The 24,147-nt window shown below is 41.2% G+C and overlaps 1 protein-coding gene across 4 annotated transcripts in view; it reads left to right on the top strand.

The window, feature by feature from the left end:
• PLD1 (phospholipase D1) overlaps positions 1–24,147 on the top strand; it is a 217,957-nt gene that overhangs the window by 52,495 nt on the left and 141,315 nt on the right. For 2 of the 4 annotated variants that reach the window (XM_067034016.1, XM_067034014.1), the window contains exon 1: positions 1,299–1,486. The exons of the other annotated variants lie outside the window; for them this stretch is intronic. The gene's annotated coding sequence lies outside the window, so the exon portion shown is untranslated. Of the gene's footprint in view, positions 1–1,298; positions 1,487–24,147 lie in introns of those variants that run through there. 4 annotated transcript variants of the gene reach the window in all.

Raw genomic sequence — 24,147 nt, 5'->3', positions numbered from 1 at the left:
AATATGCTAATGACCTCTGTTTCATAGGTTTTGAGTAACTTGAGTTTTACCGGAAATACATGTAAATCTACTTGGCAACAAGTGAATCAAGTTTTCCTTGGAATATTTGGTCCCATCTTTATGGCTCAGAAGAAACATTACATTTGGTAACCTTGACCATTACGTTAAATAGGTCTTATTTAAATGAGATAGAAATAATGGAAACAAGAATTAAAACTGCTCTTGGCATTGAAAATTCGGGGAAAATTGTGTATAACTGTGAACACTTCATGTTTAAAAGCAGCACATGGATTTTTATTCTTTTTTTTTTTTTTTTTTTTTGTGGTATGCGGGCCTCTCACTGCTGTGGCCTCCCCCGTTGCGGAGCACAGGCTCCGGACGCGCAGGCTCAGCAGCCATATGGCTCACAGGCCTAGCCACTCCGCGGCATGTGGGATCTTCCCGGATCGGGGCACATACCCGCGTCCCCTGCATCGGCAGGCGGACTCTCAACCACTGCACCACCAGGGAAGCCCTGGATTTTTATTCTTAAGCGATGTACTGGAACATTATTTTTTAAGCTATAAATGCCTTAAATTATCAATTACATTTTTCTAGAATGAAAAGTAAATTTCTTACTTTGAATCCATTGTGAGTCATATTAAGTCCCAGTTTAAACTATAAAAAACTACAAAACCACCAAAAAACTTTTTTATTTTATAATATAACCTAACTGTAGATGGTGAAATTGAATTATGAGTGATTTTCACAGTTACTGACACTAAGTCAGAATCAGAAGTTAGAAGGTTCTTTCTTAAGTTTTCCTCTTGAACCTAATTTTTAGACTTCAGTGATTAATGAGGTTTTATGCTTATTTAATGTATTTTTAAAATCTAGAAATAGTGATCGTATGTGCCTTTGGTTCTCAGAAGCAATAACTTCATGTGGTCCCTCTTAGGCGATGTGAAATTATAGTGCTATATGTTCCATCACCACCACCACCAATTTGGGCAACAATATAAAACTCATTTCATGTCACTAGTGGAGGGTACACTGTATTCCTCTTGTTTAAAATGAATGAGTCACTTTAATACAGCATCTGAGGGGCAAGAAGGCAGTGAGAGTGCTCTTTGTTTCAGCTGTTGTGTTACAGTTTTCTTGGGTAGCAAGTACAGAAATGAAGCCTGAAGCCTTAGCTCATTCTGTATGTGAGTTTTATTTCTCACAGCAGCCCAGTGTCTATTTAACATATGGGAGTGGTTTCAAGTTCATTACTAAAGCTTATAGGCTAAAGTGCTTTGTGGGCTTGGCTATGACTTAAGTGGCCTTTGGGGAGTTGGCCAAAAACGGGGCTTGGGAACAGACTGCTTTCCCCGGGTCTGTGGATTCTCGGGGTAGTCAGTTGTTTTTTTTCCCTGTCGGCTATCAGCTGCTTTGAAGATTAGCTTCATAGTAAGGATTCTTTCTTCAAAACAATATGAAGCAACTACTTTCACAGGGGCACCAGGTTAGTAAATAAGGTTTTGAACTTTCTGCTGCATGTGTCAGATTTTCTTTCTGTCCTCACGGGGCGATGACATGACAGTCAGCATAGCATTTGTGCTGTTGCTGCGTTCTTTTAGAAAATAATGTGAGTTCGTCGATCCTACGGAGGGCTGGGGGTTATGGTTCTCCTTGTAATATATGCATCGCTGGACAATATTAAATGCAGGTGGAAGCCAAGAAGAAATGACATTTATGTGTTGGATGTGCAGTCTAGAGAGTTGTACCTGTTCATATGCATTTTCAATTCCTTTTTCAGAATTCCTTTCTTTGTGTCTTCCCATTATATCTTCTAGGAATAACTATGATTTTATACACGGTTGATTTTACTTTATGGAACACGAGACAGCAGTGTGTAGTGCCCCAGCCAGTGGTGTCATCCTTCGCACCCTGTGCGTGCTTGCCTGATGCATGGTTTTCTCTGGGGCCTACTGCTTATAGTTACAAGGAACCAGAATATGATTTTAATTTTCCTTTTGAAAAGTCTGACATTTTCCTAGAATGCCTCAGAAAATACCTGCATACTAGTTGACATGGGCAGAGTGTACAGGTTGATCAGGCTGGACTGAATCTTTTCCTTAGTCATCACTGTTTTTATTCTGAATTGACTCCTCTAGGAATAAATATGACTGTCAAAATGGAGTGTGCCTTGTAAGACAATGAAAGGATTGCTAACAGTATTGAAATGAAATTAAGTCAATAGAGCGAAGTATCAAGAGAATATCTTCCTTAACTTCATTAACTTAGACATCTAGAGAGTGATATTACCTTTGTTTACTTGTCACCAAAGCAATCCAGCATGAAATTGTTTCACAAGAGTATGTGGTTCGATTTGATGATGTTTTCAAGTTTGCAACACTTTATGAAATATATTGGCTTTTATGTTACTTTACGTATGCTTTAGTTCAAGGTAAGTGCTGGTGTTTTTTTTTTTTAATATGAATTTATTTATTTGTTTTTGACTGCATTGGGTCTTTGTTGCTGTGTGTGGGCTTTCTCTAGTTGCAGTGCATGGGCTTCTCATTGAGGTGGCTTCTCTTGTTGTGGATCATGGGCTCGAGGAATGTGGGCTTCAGTAGTTGTGGTTCACGGGCTCTAGAGCGCAGGCTCAGTAGTTGTGGCGCACGGGCTTAGTGGCTCCACGGCATGTGGGATCTTCCCGGACCAGGGCTGGAACCTGTGTCCCCTGCACTGGCAGGCGGATTCTTAACCACTGTGCCACCAGGGAAGTCCCAGTATGGGTATTTAAAAATATGCTAATATATTTCTGTTATTGCCATTTGAGTCTCCTCTTTTTTTCCCCCTCTGGGAAATACAGTGTTTTAGAAAGGGTCTGTTCTCTCAGGTTCTCCTGTGTTTAAAAATATAAAATTGAGGGAGAAGGGAGACAGAAATAGGTACTTAAATCTTTGAGGTGATTTGCTAAAGTTTAAAGATCCCAGTTCTATCTCTGCTGAGGCTGAAGTTGCAAAGTTATGGCTGCACGCTATCTCAGGATTGCAAAATTGACTGTACTTTATCCCCTTCAAGACACAATTGTACAGCTGTATTATTACCCCTGCCTCTGCAGATATTTTCTTCAACAGTAAATCCAAAAAAAAAGAGCAGAGATTGCTATGACTTGCTTAATATATGCTAGTACTGCATATGTGCTATTATTAATATTAAATGCTATTAACTTAAAATTTTAAAGAAGACTTCTGTCAATCTGATTGTAGCTCCTCAATGATTTAAAGGACTGTGTTAAAACATTTTACTTGTTGATTACTTGTTTGCGCTTAGCTGACATGGATAAAAAGTCTTAAAAAGCTCACCTAAAGCTCATTTAGGTCTGGTAGGTCTCAGTTTCTGTGTTCCCAAGTGCTTCGCAGCCTTTTCTTCTACAGATAACAGAACAGTACTGACTGGAAACAGAAATAAACAATGTGGCAAAGGATAGAGTAAGAGGGGAAACTCCTTAAAAACCAGATTTTAGGGTTTTCCCAAAGAGTATTCATTACAGTAAGCTTCCTCCAAACAGGAGGGGAAAAAATAAAGACTGTACAATAGAATGCTCAAAATCTGTAACTTGGGATGGAGGCAAATCTTATTCCTGATTCCAGGCTTGGCACACCCATTGCAGTTTTGTTCTCATCTTGCCAAACTGGTTTAGTTTTGTGACATCTCTGCTTTTTGGCTAAAATCAAGTAGAGACGGACATTTTTCCCATTCCATATCAGATTAAGCTTTGAGCCAATTCATTTTTATCCAACAGACTTTCTTGTTAACAGTCAAAAGTACCCTTGATGCCTCATAAATCTCAGATGGTTATGAACATAGTTGATGATCCATTATTTCGACATGAATTGGCCCACACTCGAAACATGAGGAAGGTTAAATGTCAGTAGAAGGTAAGGACTTAGAGGAAAGAAATGAATAACCAGGAGGAATCATGATGTCAGGAGTGGGTTTTCTGACTGCTGAACCTTTATGATAAATGTTCACCTATTGTCTGGTTCCATTCACACCCCAGATCACTCTCATTTCCTACCCAGTCTTCCTCTTCGAGGCGCCTGTTTGGGGAGCTGTCAGTTCTTGATTTGCAGTTTCTGGCCTTGTCAGACCCATCGTGTACAGCCACCCCTGCCTTCTCCATGCCTAACCCGCTGAGTTCTTGCTCCTAACCCTGCTCACTGAAGGGGCCGATGTGCAAGGGTCTTGTGTTTACATATCAGAAAGTGGGGCAGAAAGCAAGGGAGACTGTGATGCCGCCCACCGCAGAAATGAACGATTTTAATAACGACAGTGCATACGAACTTCCCAGAGGGACTGCGAAGGCTGAGGACAGATTCTACTCCCAGGGCTGATCTGACCGTAGACTTCACCAGTTCCTTGGTTCCTTCTGAAGAAGCCAATTTAAGTTTGACCTTCTGGCATTTCTGGGGTTGAAGATATTAGTACCTGTGGCAGGAGTAGTAGAGGAAATGGTAATAGTAATAATAACAACTAACACTCAAAAAGCATTTCCTAAAGGCAGTCCCTGTTCTACGCCTCTTTTAGTCCTCACAACAACCCTAAGGGGTCGGTTGTCTTTATTATCCCCATTTTACAGTTGATGAAACTGTCCCAGGGAAGTTGCATAATTTGTCCCAAGTCATAGCAGCTAGTCAGCAGTAATAGTATTGTGCCTCAGAGGGGTGCTGTGCTGGAGAAAAAATGGTATGAGGAGTTGATGTCTTTGGGAAATATAATCCAGTCTTTATTATTAATGAGAAGCAACCATGTAAATACTGATATCTGTGCTGCTCTTCCTACTCAAAGATGCTTCTGTTGACCCACTGTCAACCAATAAGGCATGTCCTTTGTGTCCTTTCCCTACTGGGTGTTTGTGCGTGTAAGCTTGTACTCTGCTTTCTCACATGTTCTGCTGGGGACCAGTGGGAAGAACCAGTGACCAGTGGCAGGATGTAGAGCTTACTCGTGGTCGGTAAATGAGATGAGTGGTGACCCGTCCACGTGGCGAATAAGCCCACAGCCACAGTTGAAAGCTGTCTGTTACCTACACAAGCTAATCTTGGAACTTTTGAGACTTTTAAAGGCTAAAATGATAAAACCACTGAGGCTCCAACTTGGACCTTTTGATTGTTTAGCTTTAATTAGGCCTGTATGAGTGTCCTCTTCATTCCTGCCCAGTATGATTTCCTGCTGATAATCAAAGCTCTGGTTATTTTGTCAGTCCTGAAGGCTTTCTGAGGCTTAGTGGAGAGCCAGGAATATGAGACATGTATTTCCTTCAAAAACATAAATGTGCATTTGAAAATGTGGGGCAAATAACTTACTCTAGATTGGCCCCAAACTTAAACATGTGACGAATAAGGTTGGAACCTTTAAAAATATGTAAAAATACAGTCCATAGGTTAAGGAGTTATATTTTTAAAAAAGAAAGTAGAAAAGAAATCAAACGGTTTTATTATTTGGATGGGGAAGCACTTTCTCTTCCTAAAACCAATAGAGGAAATCACAAAAAGAATAGGGCAATAGATTGGAATTTTCCAGGTAGGAGTGCAAAGGCTTTAACTACAGAAATACTCATTGAAGTGTTATTTGTTGTCATGAAAAGTTGGAAATAATCAAAATATACAATAGAAGAAAACTGCATAATGGATCATTATGCAACTACTACAATTTTACTTAAGAAAAACTATAATCGGAGGAAATGGTGATGATAGATATTTAAGATAAAACACTGGATAGTAAACTATTTGTGCATCACGTACTTGGTTGTGTTTAAAATATACCTGTCCTGGGGCTTCCCTGGTGGTGCAGTGGTTAAAAATCCGCCTGCCAATGCAGGGGACACGGGTTCAAACCTTGGTCCAGGAAGATCCCACATGCCGCGGAGCAACAAAGCCCATGTGCCACAACTACTGAGCCCACGTGCCACAACTACCCAAGCCCGTGTGCCTAGAGCCCATGCTCCGCAACAAGGGAAGCCACCGCAATGAGAAGGCCGCGTACTGTGAAGAAGAGTAGCCCCTGCTCGCCGCAACTAGAGAAATCCCTTGCACGGCAACAAAGACCCAATACAGCCAAAAATAAATAAATAAATGAAAATAAAATAAACCTGTCTCTGTATGTGTTATGCTTAGGGAGAGAACAGAATAGATGATCACATTAAGTTAATTGGGGTTTAGGGATTATTTTAAAGGTGGGAATTTCTGGCAGTTTTAATTTTCTCCTTATACTTTGTTGCATATTAACATTTAAAAATATGATTCTCTTATATTTGAAAACATACAAACTATTCATGGAGAGAGAAAAATGAAAACAAGATATACAAAAATTTAATAGTAAGTTAACATCACCCATAATCTATTTAAGGTGGTAACTCTAAGAATGCTTTTAATTTCCTCAGTTTGTAAATTTAAGGTTTCCTTTAAGAATTTATTATTTTCATAATAAAAATTAAAATAGATTCGGAGTGACAGGTTAGAGTTGAGGCAGATCAGTCTTTATAAAGGAGAGGATATTTTTACTTTGGAGAGCAATTATTTTGCTGCATTTATGTGTTATTTTAGGAAAGTGCCTTTTGATTTTTAGGTGCCAGGTTTAAAATCTTAATCAGACATTATAGCTGATTAAATTATAAGATATATAGTTTATTTAATAAGGGATGTGGTGGGCTTCCCTGGTGGCGCACTGGTTGAGAGTCCACCTGCCGATGCAGAGGACACGGGTTCGTGCCCTGGTCCGGGAAGATCCCACATGCCGTGGAGCGGCTGAGCCCGTGAGCCATGGCCACTAAGCCTGTGCATCCGGAACCTGTGCTCCGCAATGGGAAAGACCACAACAGTGAGAGGCCCACGTACCGAAAAAAAAAAAAAAAAAAAGGGATGTGGGAAGATGCTCACTTAAATACTGGAAACAACAGTCCAGGAAAGACACTTTCATGGATTTCCGGTGTGTCCAGATGTTTTGATAAATCTTCATTGGTCCAAGGGCAGTTGCTGATGTTTAGAATGGGACAAGTCAACATACTGAGACAGTCCTTAGAAGATATGATTTGACTGGAATAATGAAGGTGGAAGAGAACCTTGGAGTAGTTGACTTCATTCTTCCTCCTTCTTTTACAGATGAGGGTCCCCAAAGCCCAGAATGATTGAGTCCCCAAGGTCACAAGGTTCTAGTCGACTTGACTGGAGTCTTTTGGGGTCCTTTTGAGGTCTTTTGATTCTCCTATTGCTGCTGTTTTTAATATTTCATTCTGTCCACTTACAAACATTTTAGTAATGAGGAATGAAATTATATTTCCATTTTTCCTGGGTTGGTAAAAATCAGAAGCTAATGCCATTCAGCACTTACCTGATGACATTGGAGAAAGAAGCTGAAGGCTCATTATGGCTTCCAAGGAAAACTTACCAGCTTCACAGGCGTGGTCTTTATTCTCATCATTGTTTGAACATTTTGTTCTTGGGTAAAGGCTTACTTAACACACATCTGGTTTCCATGTTTGTTCTGGAAGACAGCAGCCACAAGGAGTGACTAGAGATCACTGGATACTGAACCCTGGGAATTATTTTTTAACAACTTTATCGTTATTGTATAATTTACACATCACAAAGTTAACCCCTTCAAAGCGTACAATTCTGTATTCTTTAGCGTATTTACAGAGTTGTGTAACCATCACCATAATCAAATTTTAGAACATTTTTGGCACCTCCTAAAGGAGAGACCTTGTACCCACTCTCCCTTACCCAGCCCTAGGCAAGCACTGTTCTAACTTCCTGCCTCTAGATTTGCCCATTCTGAACATTGAATGAAATCATACACTGGATGAGAAAGCTAGAAATTTTAATTTGATGCTCCAAGACTGCTTAGGTGAACATGACCTGGTTACTCTGTGGGCCCTTTCTTCTCAACAGTGTCTTGAACTGTCAGTTTGAGACCAAATGAACTCAGTGTTGTCACCTATTTACTAGACTAAGTGGCTTATTTTTGTTTTCTGGAGTCCCTGTATTCAAGATTCAAATAAAAAATATTCAGTATTCAAATTTTAAAAATATATGGCAGTACATATCCATTAGTATGAGATTGTTGTAGGCTGTGCTGCAAAATTGTTAGGTTAGACCACAGCTTATTAGATGGGATCTTGAGTGACTTACTTGACTTCTCTAAGACCCGATTTCCTTATCTTTAGAATGAGGAGCATAGTACTAGTACTTACCTTTTAGGGTTCTAGTGAGTATTAAATGAAATAATGTATATATAACGCCTCCCACAGTGCCTGATGCATGAGTGTTAAGTGAATGTTACCTATTGTTATTAGTGTCATTTATAATAAACTGTAGGAGTTATTTTATTTCATTCTTTCTGACTTCATCTATGTACTAATGAGGATTTGAGTTGGCTTGCAAGAATATTTACATACCATTAAACACACACACACACACACACACACACACACACACACACACACACACACGAATAAAACAAAAACCGGGATGATAAAGTTAGTAGAAGGACAGTATCAGAGGAAATAATAATAACAGTAGTAATGAGAGCTAACATTTATGTAGCAGGTTATGAATGGACATTTCTTCAGTGTCCTTCCTAATGAGTGGAGGGAATATTGCCAGATCAGAAATGGGCAGAGACACTGAAATGAAGCCCCAGGCTGGGACCTGGGAGGGACCTTGATGGTCTCTGGGCCACCTTCATACCCCGTGCATGAGACAGAGCCAGAGATGACAGCTTGGTGTTGGAACTCACAGTGTGAAGGTGAGTTCACCATCACAATATGGATAGTCGTTATTTATTAAGCATTTACCATGAGCTAAGCTAGAATTAGAACCCCAAGTGACTCCAAAGTTATATAATTATGAAGTATGCTTGTCTACTCCAGGCAACCAGTTTCTTTATAAATAGTTCTTTTTTAAAGAATGGCCTTATATACATTAAACTGAAGTGTACACTCTCGTAGGCACCCCCCTTTCCCATTCACATAGTACCTTCTACATAGAGAAGCAAACACCTAATCAGATAGTCCCCCAGATATCAGAAAACAATGATCATGGCCCTCACCCTGCTTCACTCTTTTGCTCAAACATGCGAGGATAATTTTATTGGACTTTAGGTTAGGTATTCCAACACACTGTCACTGTTTCTTTTTCTTGGTATGTGCTTTCCCTTCAAGTATGCTCAGTGAACTCCTACCCAGTCTTCAAGACTCGTTTCCAGTATGCCTTCCCCAAACCCCAGGTTGAGCACTTCCTCCTCCAGGCTCCTACTGCAGTTCTGGGCACACGGTGGCAATGAGCTGTTAAAAGCCTGTCTCCTTCCCTGGACTGTGAGCGCTGTTGACCTTTGTGCTCCTAAACTCCATTCTAGCACCTGGCATGTGGTAATTGTGGAAGAGAGAATTTTGATCTTATGTCATATGGATTCCTAACTATATCTGGTTTTACAGAGGTATCAATCATAAGAAACGTCTTTGACAAAAGATGTGTAGGTAAACCTTGACTCCCCAAGGGCTGAGCCATAGCCTATGGTTTCTCTTGGACCAAAAGTAGCATCATCTGGGGAATAAGACAAGGTCCTTCAGTTAGTTACTGAGCCATTCTTTTTGCGGTACGCGGGCCTCTCACTGCTGTGGCCTCTCCCGTTGCGGAGCACAGGCTCTGGACGCGCAGGCTCAGCGGCCATGGCTCACGGGCCCAGCCGCTCCGCGGCACATGGGATCTTCCCGGACCGGGGCACGAACTTGTGTCCCCTGCATCGGCAGGCGGACTCTCAACCACTGTGCCACCAGGGAACCCCTGAGCCATTCATTTTTACCTGGTAAAAGTATCCACTAATCGCCTGATGTAAACAAGGTACTTGTTTGTTGGGAAAGGTTGATACCCACCACCTTTGCTCAGAGAGATTTAGATAACAACATTTGCAACATTGACGATGTAGTTGAATCACAACGTTCATAGTAAACGTAATACCAGTGTTCATAAATGTTGATAAGAAGACACAGTCCAAAGTTATGCTTCTGTTTTAATCTGGCATCTTAGCAGTTTTTCATAGAGTATGGATAAAGGTTATTCCCCAAAGCATGGATAGAGGGTTAATTTAAGAAGATGTATGTAACTGGGGCAAGAAGGGAGCTGGCCTACATCTGAAGGAAAGAATGTGGATCTCACCAAGGCTTTGCTGTCATTTGTAAAACTGGTCTCCCCCTTAAATGGATTCATTTAGGGCCGAACAAGAACTTTCTACATGGAGTAGGTCAGGCGGTGGTACTGCCTCTTGCCGTCTGAGTTCGAATCTGTCAGTCTTCATCCAAACTGCATCTTTACCTCCCATGTGAATTGCTACAATACTAGACATCCCAGTGAATCCGTCCTCTCCTCCCTTCACTTTCTGCCAGTTTCATGGTTTTGTGCTAGCTTTTCCCTAGACGGTGGAGCGCTAGCTCGTGGAGGCCAAGGGGGCCACCTCTGCTCAGAGTGGTCCCCTGAGGTCTGGCCTGGGTTTGGAGGAGGAAGACTCAGGCATGGTATTCTAAAGCTGAAGTGGAAACAGGGTGTAGCCTCTGAGACCAAGAAGGAGGCTCTTCTGGCAAGTGCTGATGTGGCGCCATCCAGGCGCTGATGGAGCACTTCCTATTTTAGGAAGCTGTCCATTCACCAGGGCTCTTTCACTCCTAGAGAGCTCAAAGTGTTAGAAAGTTCTCCTTTATGCTGATGTGACATGGGCCTGACTGGAATATCTATCCCTGTGTTCCAGCTCTGTCCGCTGGAACCACAGAGGAAACATCTACTTACACCCACAGGTCTTGATATATTCAAAAGGCTTCTCATTTTTGTGCAGCCTAAAAATTCCAGCTTATTTCAACCATTCCTCGTAGTATCATGTTTTTCAGACTTCTCCAGCCTGATCCTTATTCTCTGAGTATCCATGGCTTGCCTTTGTTTTCTGTGGCCCTCAGACTGAATACAGTTCTCCAAGTGTAGTCTAACCAGCAGCTGGGATTATTGGCTGCTTTCCTGCATACTGCTCTTCTGATAATGTATCCTAAGAGTGCATCAGTTCTTAAAAAATGTTAACATGTGCCATTTGGGGGGACAGTCACTATTTTCAAGGCAATGTGCCAAAGTGCCTTATATATGTGATGTTATTTAACCTTCACAGCAGTACTGAGGTCAGTATTACTACCGTATTTCCTTGATTCTGAGACACTGTTAATGGCAAGATACACCATCAATTAAATTTCAGCTTTTCAGGGAGAAGTAGAGGAAGGAAAATGCCATCACATTAAACGGAGACATAAAATGCAATAGTCCTGCCCGTTTCAGAAAAGTTAAAATGCGTGTTGGGGGAAGGGGGACAGAAAGCACACCTTAGAAAGGAAATGTATCTTCATTCTGGAGATGAGGAGCCCAAGCATAAGGATTTGAGTGACTTGCTACAGTCTGTAGAAGGGAGAACCGATTCAGACCCAGCTCTGCTGACTTCGGTGTATGTTTCCACCATTCTTGCTACTGCCTCCTAAGGAGCCCTAAGGTGAAGTTGGTTCATCCCAAATCCCTGGGGCTTTTTCACAAAACAGCTGCCAATCCGGGCAATCCCAGCCTGTACTTGTGAGTGTTTAAACCTAAATGCAGATGTCTGCATTTGTCCTTGGCAGTGAACTGCTTTCCATACGTCCGTATTTTTAGAGTGTGGTTACCGGATCAAAGACTGTTAAGTATTTTGTGACTCTAAGTGGTGTATTCATTAACAATGCCACCAGCTATGAGGTTGATTTAGCACAGTTGTAGCTGGTTTTCAATATAGTCCATCACTGGCCTCATTGAGAATGGGAATTTAGGTCTGTTGTGGGAAACTTATGTATATTTGATTCTCTCGTCGGACTCCTCAGGCCCCTGAGCCCCCATCGTAGGCTGACTCAGGCCCCTTCAGTGCTTCTTTGTAGTTAACATGTGCCTTCCTGTTTCCATGGCCTCTGGACTCAACTCTGAGTCAGAATCCTTGGGGGCTGCACAGCCCTAAACTTTGCTCGTCTTCCTGCTTGCCCTCTGGCTCTGAGCATAGCCAAGTCCTCCCCTTGCCTTTATTGTAATACCCTGGGTTATTTGATGCAGCCTGTAGAAAATCTCTGAATCCCAAGGATGATTTATGATGGTAACAGAATTAATGGGTTGAGAATTAAAAGCAGTTCTTGTTTTAGCTGCATTGTAATGAAAGCAAGCCTTCTAGGAGGTATCTGGATGATTAATTAGTAAGAAATCTATTCTAATTGTTCTAGTTCTCCCTAGATGAAGACAGGGAGGACATAGAAAGCGTCAAGAATATATAGTTGAAGGCTTTAAGGAGAAGAACCTGCCTAGTAGATTTCAAATGACTGAAAGGATAGAAATGAAGAAGAGAATGGATTTCCACCTGTGTGCAGTGCAGTCTCTTAGCTCTGGGAAGCACAGAATGGTGACTGGAAAAGAATGTAATTTATTTTTTATTTTAAAAGTGGGAATAAAGAGAAAGGTCAACTGCACATGTGACTTCCCACTAAGATAACTTTTACTTATATGCATGGCTTTTATATATGGAGTTATTGGGGTTTTATAACTCTGTTTAAATGGGTAAGAAATAGCAAAAATTAAGTCCTTCAGATGCTTCTTTAGATTCTGATTCATAGCACGACATAACTCATATCTCTTGTGAGAGGACAGTTGCTGTCCTGCACTTCTTGGCTAAAAATATAGTCCATTTTCTGACTAGAAATGTAGGTATGTGATTTAAAAAGAAAACCATAAACCATATTGAAATAGCTCAAAGTTAAATCAAGTTTAAACTCAAATTTAAGTTGACTTCAGTCTTGGGCTCAAAAAATGTGTTAACATTCAAAAGGATAAAGTTGCCTTGTTAAGAAGTGACTCCTAGATTGTGAACGAAGGTGGTGATACCATACAAGTCTTGAGCTTATCAGTCCATAGCACAGCTCTACCCTTCACCTCATGAGAGATTCAGTATTTGCCAAAGACTTAATGTATTTTTATTTGCTACGTGACACGTGCTTCTAAAGACACAGGTTTGGAGATTTTAGAAGGTGTGGAACTATAGTTATACTCCCTATAGATTCAGCCATTGTCTCTATCATCAACTCCCTAGGCATCTTTATAGGTCCTTTATAAATATCTGTGTGCCATTATCTAGGTGAATTAAGGTCGTGACACAGCCATAGCAAGCTGATTTTGTTCTCACTGACTATAACATTTCTGTTGTATTTTCCTTCTCAGAGTTTCTTTCCTCCTGTCATAACGTGTGTCATGTTGGAGCTAGTCTAAACCACTGCCTTTCAAACTGAGATGTCTCTGAATCACCCAGGTATCTTGTTAAAATACAGATTCTGTTTCTGCGATATGGCTAAGATTCTGCATTCCCAGCAAGTTTCAGGGTGATGTCTATGCTCAATGGACCACGTTTTGAGTAAAAAGGATCCCAAGGTTTTTACAGTCAGTAATCCCAGGAAGACAGGTGGTGGGAAAAAGCAAGCAATAAAACAAACATTAAATTGGAGGAGCCTCATATGTTCATCGATGACTATGATTACTTTGGCCGGTGCCCCGTTGAGTTCAGAGGGGCAATAGTGCGTAAGCGCACATTGATTAAGAACCCTGGGCCCTGCATTCCTCTCTGCCACTCAGCAGTTGAGTCACATGGGCACATTACTAATCTCTCTAAACCTCAGTTTCTGAATATGTGACATGCAGATAATATGAAAATCTACTTCATAGGGTTATTGTGATGATTAAATGATATAATGCATATGAAGTACTTACTTAATAAGTGCTTGCTAAATGTTAGCTATTCGTAGTGATGATTCAGAAAGCATTTCTTGAACATCTACTATATGCCTGGCATGTAGGTGTGTAAAAATTCAAAGACAACTCTTTAATTTCAACAGAGATTGAATTGGGTTTTTTGGGAGTCCCCAAAGTTGAGATTAGATCTAAAACTGGCTCTGAGGCCAGTCCTCTTCCTGCCTAATTCTGTGCCTAATTCATTGGCTGTTTCTTATGTTGGATAACCATATTAAAGCTAACCTGGTTTCAGACAACTTTAAGTGAACCCGTGTGCTGAGTCATAGTGGATTCAACATGTTTTAACTTAAAACCAGAAGTGAGTTATGTTTGGTTCCTTGGGTTTGAGCGAGTTATCTCTGAGGATAAAAACTGAAGGATAGGTTTTTGTTTTGTTTTGTATCAGCCTGATTGTTTTGCTTGGCTTAGGTGAAACTGAGATCAGAGACTGGGCATAGTTTATTTCTATTCCGGTGGACCATATTCTGAGAATACACCTGCCTTCCACTTTGGTATCTACCTTTTGAAGTGATTTCAAAAGGATTCTGTCTTTGCACGAACTAACTTGTTTTTCTAAGGGACTAAAAAAATTACACCCTGCTTCTTTCCCAACAAGCACCCAGCACAAATGCCATGTGTGCTTATGAGGTGCTGAGTATTGCCACTTTTCATCTATCTTTTGTACCTTTCTTTCGAACCCTGTCTTGAAAAGGAAATCATCACTGACCCAGAATTTGTCTTTTCTTTATCTAATTGTTTCTCTAGTTGTTGAGACTTGCATGCTTTTTCTGAGCTTATAATAGTTCTCTTTGTGATACATACTTTTGTAATTTCTTAGAAAGATACTAGTTTGGCAGAAACTTCCCAATAAGACTGTTGTGTTTGTGAAAACATAATAATCTCACTGAGCAGAGTCTTCTGGTAGTGAAAACAGTGGAATTAAAGCAATATTCAAGGTGGGAATTGACAGATTGCTTTCTCTAAGTGTTTTGACAATGTCTTTTCTTCCCCTGGTCTTTTTGGTTGTAAGTAGTAGTTTGTCTATTTTTGTTATATGTAACAAAAATAAATGTAAAAATGACTTTTGCTGCTTGTTATTCCTCTATAGGATCAAGAAAAATTACCTGCTCTTCCTCTGAGTATTGATATATATTTTTTGAGTATTGATATATGTTGATTGATTTTTTTACAACTCTGCTTACTATTCCTATGTCCTGGCAGATTTTTTTAAAAGTAGCTTCATTAGGATATAATTTACAAACCATAATTTTCACCCGTTTAAAGTGTACAATTTAAAAGTTTTTAATATTCACAGAGTTATTTTTGTAGATTCTTACCAGTATATTTTTCTTTTCTCTTTCTACTGTGTGTCAACCCCCCACCATATTACCATACTTTTAATGAATTTGGTTAGTACTGACAGTTTGGGGCAGATATATGTACGGTAACAAGGAACTTATAGAAACTACTAACTTAAGGCACTTCCTGGTTACTTTGTGGCTTTTTATTAACTTTATATTAATGCTGTTTTAATGATGAATTGATCATCTGTCAACTATGCCCATGCATCATTAGGCATGGCCTGTTTCTCATCCCTCCTATCCTTCCTTCCCCTAACCCTCACCCTCCAGGCACATCCAGTTTAGCTTGTTTACCTGAAATATTACATTGTTTCTCAAATGTGGCAGAACTGAACTCTGATGGTTCCAGGAAGGCATTACTTTATGTACCTGAGACTCATCTGGAAATCATTGTTGTCTGCAGTAACTTTATAAAGAGAGCAGAGCCAGTATTCCATTTAGCCCAGTATCTTTTTTAATCTGGGAAACCACCATTGGTTATCGGGGTAATAAAAAAAATAACCATCGAAAGTGATGTCACTTATCCTACAAAATCCCATTTTGGGCAGCCCTAAATTATTGTCATTGAATACTTTTTAGCTGCAGGCCTCCAGCATCGAGAGTGGGGAGTGAGAGGTGGTAGATGGGGACTTTGAGATAAAGTCTAAATGCCTTAACATCACCTGCCCTTAACCCCATACCCAGCTACACTGCACCTTTTTTCATTTCCTCAAACCTGCCGTGGTTATGGAGATAAAATAGAGTGGCTAGACTGAAGAGATATTTAGAATTTGACAGGACTTATTAATTGGTTGGATACAGAGAGTTAGGGAAAGAGAATTGCTGAGGATGAGTTCCAGGATTCAGTTTATGCAGCTGGGTAGATGATGTTCCCAATTCATGCAGGAAGGAAACACAGGACAAGGAGATGTTTGGGGATTTGGAAGATGATGAATTCTATTTTGAGAATATTAAGTGCACCTAAAAGGGAAGTTCATAGGTAGCTGGGTATATAGATCTGAAGCTTAGTAAAAAGAATAAGGCTGGAAAAGAGTTACTGAGAGCCCAGTAGATACTAGTGACCGGGAATCCAGAGATGGCCCCTGCCTTCAGGGAGCTTCCAGTCCTCCAGGGGAGACAGAGGGCAAGTGGAAAGGAATGTACTCAATGGTGGTATCAGCTGGGAGCCATAGAAACACCAAGGAAAGGAAACAGCAGCATGTGTTATAACCATTAGAATGAATGAGATTACCCTGAGAGGTGAGTAGAGTAGAGAAAGGAAGATCCTAGGATCCTGAAAAATACTAGCATGTAAATGCTGAGCAGAAGAAGAAGAGCCTGAAAGAAGATTCCATCTCAGTGGTGAGAGAGAGAGGAGGAAATCTAGAAGAGTGTGGGGACATGAAAGCCAAGAGAAGAGACTCTTAAGAAGAAGGGAGGGCTTCCCTGGTGGCGCAGTGGTTGCAAGTCCGCCTGCCGATGCAGGGGACACGGGTTCGTGCCCCGGTCCGGGAAGATCCCACATGCCACCGGAGCGGCTGGGCCCGTGAGCCATGGCCGCTGAGCCTGCGCGTCCGGAGCCTGTGCTCCGCAGCGGGAGAGGCCACGGCAGTGAGAGGCCTGCGTACCGCCAAAAAAAAAAAAGAAGGGAGTCAAGCAATGAAAAGTTAAGTGACATAAGAATGGGGAGGGACCCTTTGGGTTGCATAAAATGCAGGCAGTTAAGAACTTTGGTGGGTGGAAGCCAGTTGTAGTGGGTTGAAGAATGAGGGAAGAGTGAAGAAATATAAGAAGCAAGTAGACAACTTTCTTAAGAAGTTGGCCTTGAAAAGGGAGTGAGAGATAGCAGGGTAGCCCAGCTGAGGTTGGGGTCCATAAACACTAGTCCATGCATTTGGATGCTTTTTCTGCACCCATGTTTAGAAAACTTGGGGTAGGGGCCAAGAAGGCAGATAGATGGATTGACCTGGACTGGGCCTTGTCAGGTGACTACAAGAGGACAATGGGGTAAGTGAGTAGAGGTTTCCAGTGAGAGAGGAGTTACGGTGATGTATCATGTGCCCTCAGGTGGATGAATGGGTGTGAGGCCTGGGAGGGGCTGAGGGGGTGCTAACAGCCTGTGGGAGATGCAGTAGTTGCTGGGTAACAAAGGTGTTCTTGGATAAAAATTGCCTTCACTGCTGTCCCACCAGATAGGATGGTGATTTCCTGGCTTTAATAATGAGTGAATCACAGGACAGGTCTGTAGCCATTTCAACACGAACCCTAAATCTGAGATGTTCTGCTGGTTTGGCAGGAGGATATGCTGCCTAAATCATTTATGTTGATTCATCCCACCAAAGGAAGATAAAAGTGGTATCTGTGTTGTTCTGGCTATATTACTTCCTTTTCTAGATTTACTTCTTTTGTTAAAATTGGTCAGAATTCATTTCTGTTCCTTTTAGTAAGTAGTTTGGTTAAGTGCAAGGCAAGCAGACTAGTTTCCAGAGATCAGGTTTCAATGAGGAACATTTATATAGTCTTGTGTACATCTGAATATGAAGACGGTAGCTCATAGGGAATGGAGAAAGCAGGGAATGTGAAGTTCAAGGGTCATAATTTGAATCTCAGATCTACCATGTACACAGTATGACCCTCATCAGACCTCTTACTCATTTTGGATCATTGCTTCTTCAGCTGAAAAGAGGGTTAAAAATAATACCATTTGCCCTGCAAGATTAGGAAGATCAAATAAGATATATATGTGGAAAATACTTTGTAATCTGGAAAGCTTTATGCACATGTTATTCTCTGTTTTGCCCATACCGTGAGCTATTCCAAGTCTTATATTCATTCAATGCTCATTTGGTCCACAGACAGTTACTGAGAGCCCAGTAGACACTAGGAACTGTGGATCTTGAGTTGGCCTCTCCCTTCAGGAAATTGAGATTCTTCTAGAGGAGACAGAGGCCAAGTGGAAAAGAATGTTCTCAATGGACTCACCTAGATGCTGTAGAAGCACTCAGGAGAGGCATCTGAACCAGCCTGCAAGGTCAAGGAGGCTTTCTGGAGGAGGTGGCATCTGGGACAAAGAATGAATGACAAGAGTTAATCAGGCAAAGAAGGAAATTGGAGGAAGGCAAACTCCAGAGGGAGCAGCCTGTTGGAAGGCTGAGAGGTCAGAGAGCAAGGAGCAAGTTTGGTTCAGTCTAGCTGAGCAGGGAAGTAGAAATCCTTCAAAAGCTTGACTCAAGTCACAGCGAGAGAGAAGTGAGAAGCTGAGTGGAACATACATGTAACTGAGATGCTTGAGAATATTTTAAGTAGCAATAGGAAAAAAACATGGAAGCAGGAGAGCTTGATAAGGGAGTTGATTAATGGAAGGATGAGAGGAGGGTTGGAAAGAAGCACAGGTGGGAGACGGGAGAGGTGGGAGGAGGGGCGCTCTTCTGGGGTTTTGGTGGGGAAGGAGGTAAACACACAGGGTGAGGTGGGGTGTAATGAGAGTGTTCTTTTCACATAAAATAAGTGAGGTCATTTTGTTTCCCCAGCACCACCTACTGTGGTGCTCAGCACATTGCAGTTGCTCCATAAATACCCATTGAGTGAATTACATCATCCCGAGCCGCTTGAGAAACCCACAGAGCAGCACGCCTGGAAAGCAGGATGGCTTGCCAGTCTGGCTGGCACACGCTGCCTCTCTCCAGTTCACCGAAATTTGGCAGCCTGTCTTTCAATCTGCCATTTCTTGTTAGCATTGATGCAGTTCATGTGCTTCTGACCATCAGGGGTGTCACAGAGTCAGGTGTCAGTAGAATAGCTCTCTGTCCCTTAGTGACATTCATGGGAGTGGCAGTTTCTTGAGTGAGGACCAAACTAGTTCATTCCCTGTGGGGCTGGCAGCCGGTCCACACCTACTGAGCAGAGTCTGCCTGCAGCTGAGACAATAGTTGTTTATCCTGCCTGTCAGGTCGTACTCCTTACACATTTCGACGTGGTTCAGAGCTGCATTATAAGGAACAAATCTGCCCTGGAAACAGGCTTGTGTGAGCATGCAGGGCATGAAGGAGGCCTGAGTTCTAGTCTCATTTCTGCTTCCTCTGTGGGATCCCGGGCCTCTTCTTCTCAGTGCATCAAAGGAGGTGGAACCAAATGATGACCTAGATCCTCACTGTGTGCTAGATGTCACTGACCAGGTTTTGTATCCATCAGTTTCATCAGTCTAAAGATTGTATCCGCATTTCTTACCCAGTGTCTGTTATCAAATACATGCGGCATGCAGGTTTATTGAATTGGGTTGCATTAGCTTCTGTTTTTTTCTCAGACACACGCACACGCACACACACACACACACACACACACACACACACACACTCATTTATGCACACCCAGAGTAAAATAGTGCCCATTGATGGTGCAGTCTGTGTTCATTTAATTCATTTCTTCTCAACAAATGCTAAAGATATGAGACAGATCAGACTTGACTTCTTTCAGAGATGGCAAGGAGCTTAAAGCCCCTGAAACAGAGAAGTCAGAAGAATTAGGAGGCTGTATCCAGGACCAGGGAAGAAAGAGGCTGTGATCACATAGTGAAACTAGCCATGGGGCTGTGATTGGAGAGGCTGGACACAAGTGTAACACATTGTCAGTCTGGGTTCCCAAGGAGCTCACAGCTCAGTAAGAGTGAAAGAAATGCAAACAGATAACTTCACTTTAGCAAAAAAATGCTGGGTTTGTATGAGGGAGACCAAAGGAATGACAAATACATTGAGTTTTCTACTCCCACAGTTTGGCATTGGGTAAACATGTCTGTTACTAGGTTTTACATTTTTACTTCACTTGGCTAGAGTGTCAGTGTTTGGTGATTGACATGCCTTTCTTATTAATGATACTAATAGTAACAGTAATATTTATAATATTGACTGTATTAAGTATCTTACTTTGTGTCAGATACTGGGTTAATTACTTTACATGCACTCTTCTACCATCCTATTAAGTAAGATTAGCCCTATTTTACAGATGAGAAAACTGAGGCTCAGAGAGACTCAAGCAATATAAGTAAAGCAATGTAGTTACAAGACTAATAAGGGGGACTTCCCTGGTGGTCCAGTGGTTAAGACTCCACACTCCCAATGCAGGAGGCCAGGGTTCAATCCCTGCTAGAGGAACTAGATCCCACATGCCGCACCTAAGAGCCTGCATGCCGCAACTAGAGATCCCACGTGCCTCAGCGTGCCACAGCTGAGCCCCAGCGCGGCCAAATAAGTAAGTATTTTTTTAAAAAAGAAAGACTAATAAAGAGCAGAACCAGGATTAAGGGCCCATGTTCTTAACCCAGATGGGCACTCAGAGTCTGTACCTTGGTTGCAGGTAAGCCAAAGGAGTGCGTGAGGATAGATTGGAGGCTGAAGATGGGGATCTTGTGACAGGGTGAACCCAATGGATTCAAAGTTCTCACCTAACTTTTAATTGACTAGCATTTTCTACTCAGCAAAGAGTTTAGAGTGCTTACAGTGTACATCTGTGGGAATGATCCAGCCTCCTGTCCCCAGTATCACAGAAGAAATGAGGCATGCCCCTAAACCTCTGAGATGCAAATGCCACCAAACACTTAGAAACCAAGTACTGGGAAGCTAAGTCAAGAGAGATGGCGACCTCTGTCTTCTGGGGATGGTTGGGGAGAGCCAGGAGAGTTTTAGTGAAAGGTAATGTGTAAGGTCTCCTCAGGCAGAGAAGCTGGGGAGGTGGGTATTTAAACGACAGGAGAAGATGCATGGGTGGGAGGAGGGCCAAGGCCACATGTACAGGTTGGTGCATAATTATAAATCAGACACCCATATGACCACTACTCAGGTCAAGAAACAGACCCATGCCAGCCACGCCAGAAGCTGCTTCCACGTGCCCCGTCTCAATGCCAACCCCCTGATTCCCAGAGCAATCGCTATCTTTGTGTTTCTTCATAGTTTTATCACCTGAGTGTCATCCCTAGACAGTGAAGTTTAATCAAGCTTATTTTATTATTTTTCTATTTGATATGTATTTTGAGCCACCTTTAATCTACAGATTCTCTTGTATCCTTTTCCTTATAATTTTTTTGGTTGAAGACCCCAGGGCTTTTGACTTGGAGTGTTGCCCACAAGCTGGATTTTGCTGATTGCAACCTCATGGTACAGTTCATTGTGTCCCTCTGCTTTCTGCATGTCCTGTACATTGGCAGTTGGGTCCAGAGGTCTTCTGATCAGATGAGGCCTCAATCCCTAGGACCTGTTAGACTAGGCGGGAGTGAATGAATGGAGTTGGAGTAGGAGGTTGGGCTGTAAAGGCATTTTGAAGTCAGATCAGAAAGTGCCTTGAATGCTGTAATAGTGAGCTTGAGCTGTGGTGTGTGTTTGTGTAGGTGGCAGGGAGTGAGGAGACTCGAAGAGGCCAACTTTGTAGGTTTTTGAGTCAAGGAACAACATCTTCACAAGTACCCTTTCCAGCCACATATCTATATAGGAATGACTGTTGGTCATGATGTTAAAAGGGTGAACTAATGAGTGTGAAATCTTGAAATACTATGCAGATGGTTGGTTATCATTTTCTGTAATACTATCATATAAGGTTGCTAAGAATTTCCTATAAATGCTTTGTGAGTGAAACTATGTAATAGGAAATAGTAAGTTCATAATATACATACTTTTTCGAGGAGCATTATAAATATTATAAGACTAGGTCTAGGGAGAAACATGGATCTTAAGAAGTGTAAAAGGAACAAATCTAAGCAAGTTGTCTATTGAAAGAGAGGGAGATATTACCTATTCTGCTTAAGAAATCTTAATTTCTTAAGATTCTTAAGTATTTCTAAAAGAAATACTCTTTTTCCAAATGGCTTATCAAAAACTGCTGCCGCCAGTAGAATTTAAATAGGGCAGTGGACTCACAAGTATTATTTCTTAGAGTCTTCAGGAACTTCTTGACTTCATTATTCACCTTGTTTTACTTTTAAAAAGTAAGAAGGCCAGTTTATAATAACAGCAACTCACATGTACATAGCACGACTTTGGGCCAGATGTTATTTTTCGCATTTTATATGTTGACTGATTTAATCCTCAGAACAATCCAGTGTGGTAGGCATTACTACTCTCCCCATTTTCTAGACTGGAAAAGTGAAGCACTGAGAGGGTAAGTTACTCATGTATGTTTACACAGCTGGTAAGTGGTAGAATGGAGATTCAAACTCAGGTAGTCATATGACTCCACGACACTGTCTCAGCTAGAATCCAGGTGGTAGCTGGGCCAGTGACTCAGGTGTTTTCCTAATAGGAAGGGTCCTCCATATCTGTTTTCAGTCTGAAATACCTGTTCTCTCGTCATTTCGCTGGGACTCATGTTAGAGCCCTGGCCCACTGCACACTGTCGCTGAATGACTGGGCACAGTGCCTCTGTTCTCTTGAGTCTCAGTTCACTCACCTCTGCTGTGGAGATGAAAGTAATGCCTCCTGGGGACTTCCCTGGTGGTCCAGCAGTTAAGACTCTGCACCCAATGCAGGGGGCGTGAGTTCTATCCCTGGTCAGGGAACTAGATCCCACATGCTGCAACTAAGACTTGGTGCAGCCAAATAAATAAATAATTTTTTTTAATTGCAAAAAAAAAAAAAAAAAAGGAAAGAATGCTCCTGTCTAGGGTATTCTGAAGTTCAGATGAGATCAAGTCTAGGAGAATGTGTTAAAAGAAGGAAAAGGCTATATGTTGGTTATAATTTTAATAATAATTATTATCTGTACTTGTATATTTTTGAAGAACTTGTGAAATGAGTTTCACTATATTTTAAATGCTTAGATTCTTAGAATAAAGAAAGGGACTACCTAATTTGGAGAGTTAGATACCTGGTGCTAAGGAGGGGAAATTTTCAAATGAATTTATTAAGTCTTTCTTGTTTTAAAAGTTTAATTGAAGCAATTTTAATAGCTCCTCCAGGAAGGAAAACTCAAACAGAACTTCAGTTTTGATGACTGTTTTTCCCTTACCTGAGCATCACTACCATTAATAGTGGACATCCCAACTTTATAGACAAGAGCCATGGAGCATCAAGGCCCTATTTGGAAGGTTAATTTAATTGTCTCAAAAGAGGTCAAGTTTACTTTCAGTTCCAATATGGGCCTATTTATGTTTTTACTGAACATTGAACTAATCCCTAAGCATGCCAACAATCGGGGATGATAACTGTTGACTGTAAGGGGAATCAGGTTGAAGTCTATAAATATGCTTTCCATGGGTGGGCGAGGGACAGTGGGGGACAAAACAGTTCAAAGTATCTTGCATATTGCCCTGTTAGTGGGTCACAAGTATTGGCTGAATTTAGAAAGAATAGTGAATTTTATTTGTTTGCAAGGAATGCAAAAATCATTAACCATGATTGGATTTAAGGGTATTAGCAAAGTGTCACATTTAGCAGCTTTTTTTTTTGATTGTTTGTTTTAAATGAAATATTTCAAAAATAGAGAGAAATATTTAGGGGAAAAAACCCTATGTACCTGTAACACCCAGATTGAAAGAAAACGTTACTGATATATTAAGTCCTCTTTGTACCCCGTCCTAATTGCATAATTAGAGGGTACCCACCCTCTTTCCATAAAGGTAACCATGCTTCTGAAGTTGTCCTATGTTATTTCCTTGATTACTTTTTCTTTCATATTTCTACATATGTTTATGTTAATAGACAACATACAGGATTGTTTTGTTTGTTTTTTTAATTATAAATACAAACTGCAAGCTGACTTTTTTTTCACCACACTTTGTGTTGAGATTTATTCATGTTGATACATGTATTTCTGATCCACTTATTTTCTCTGCTGTATAGTATCTTATTAAAAATATAATCCAATTATCCATTCTCTGATGAATGAACATTTTGATTGTCGAGTTTCCTTTACTATGAACACTGCCTCAGTGCCCATTCATATATGTTTTCTTATACTCCCATGGATGAGTTCTTTGT

The sequence above is a fragment of the Kogia breviceps genome, chromosome 5 (assembly GCF_026419965.1).
Source record: "Kogia breviceps isolate mKogBre1 chromosome 5, mKogBre1 haplotype 1, whole genome shotgun sequence".
NCBI classification, from domain to species: domain Eukaryota; kingdom Metazoa; phylum Chordata; class Mammalia; order Artiodactyla; family Physeteridae; genus Kogia; species Kogia breviceps.
Note: the sequence above shows the minus strand (reverse complement) of the source record. Positions and strands in the feature narration are given on the sequence as shown.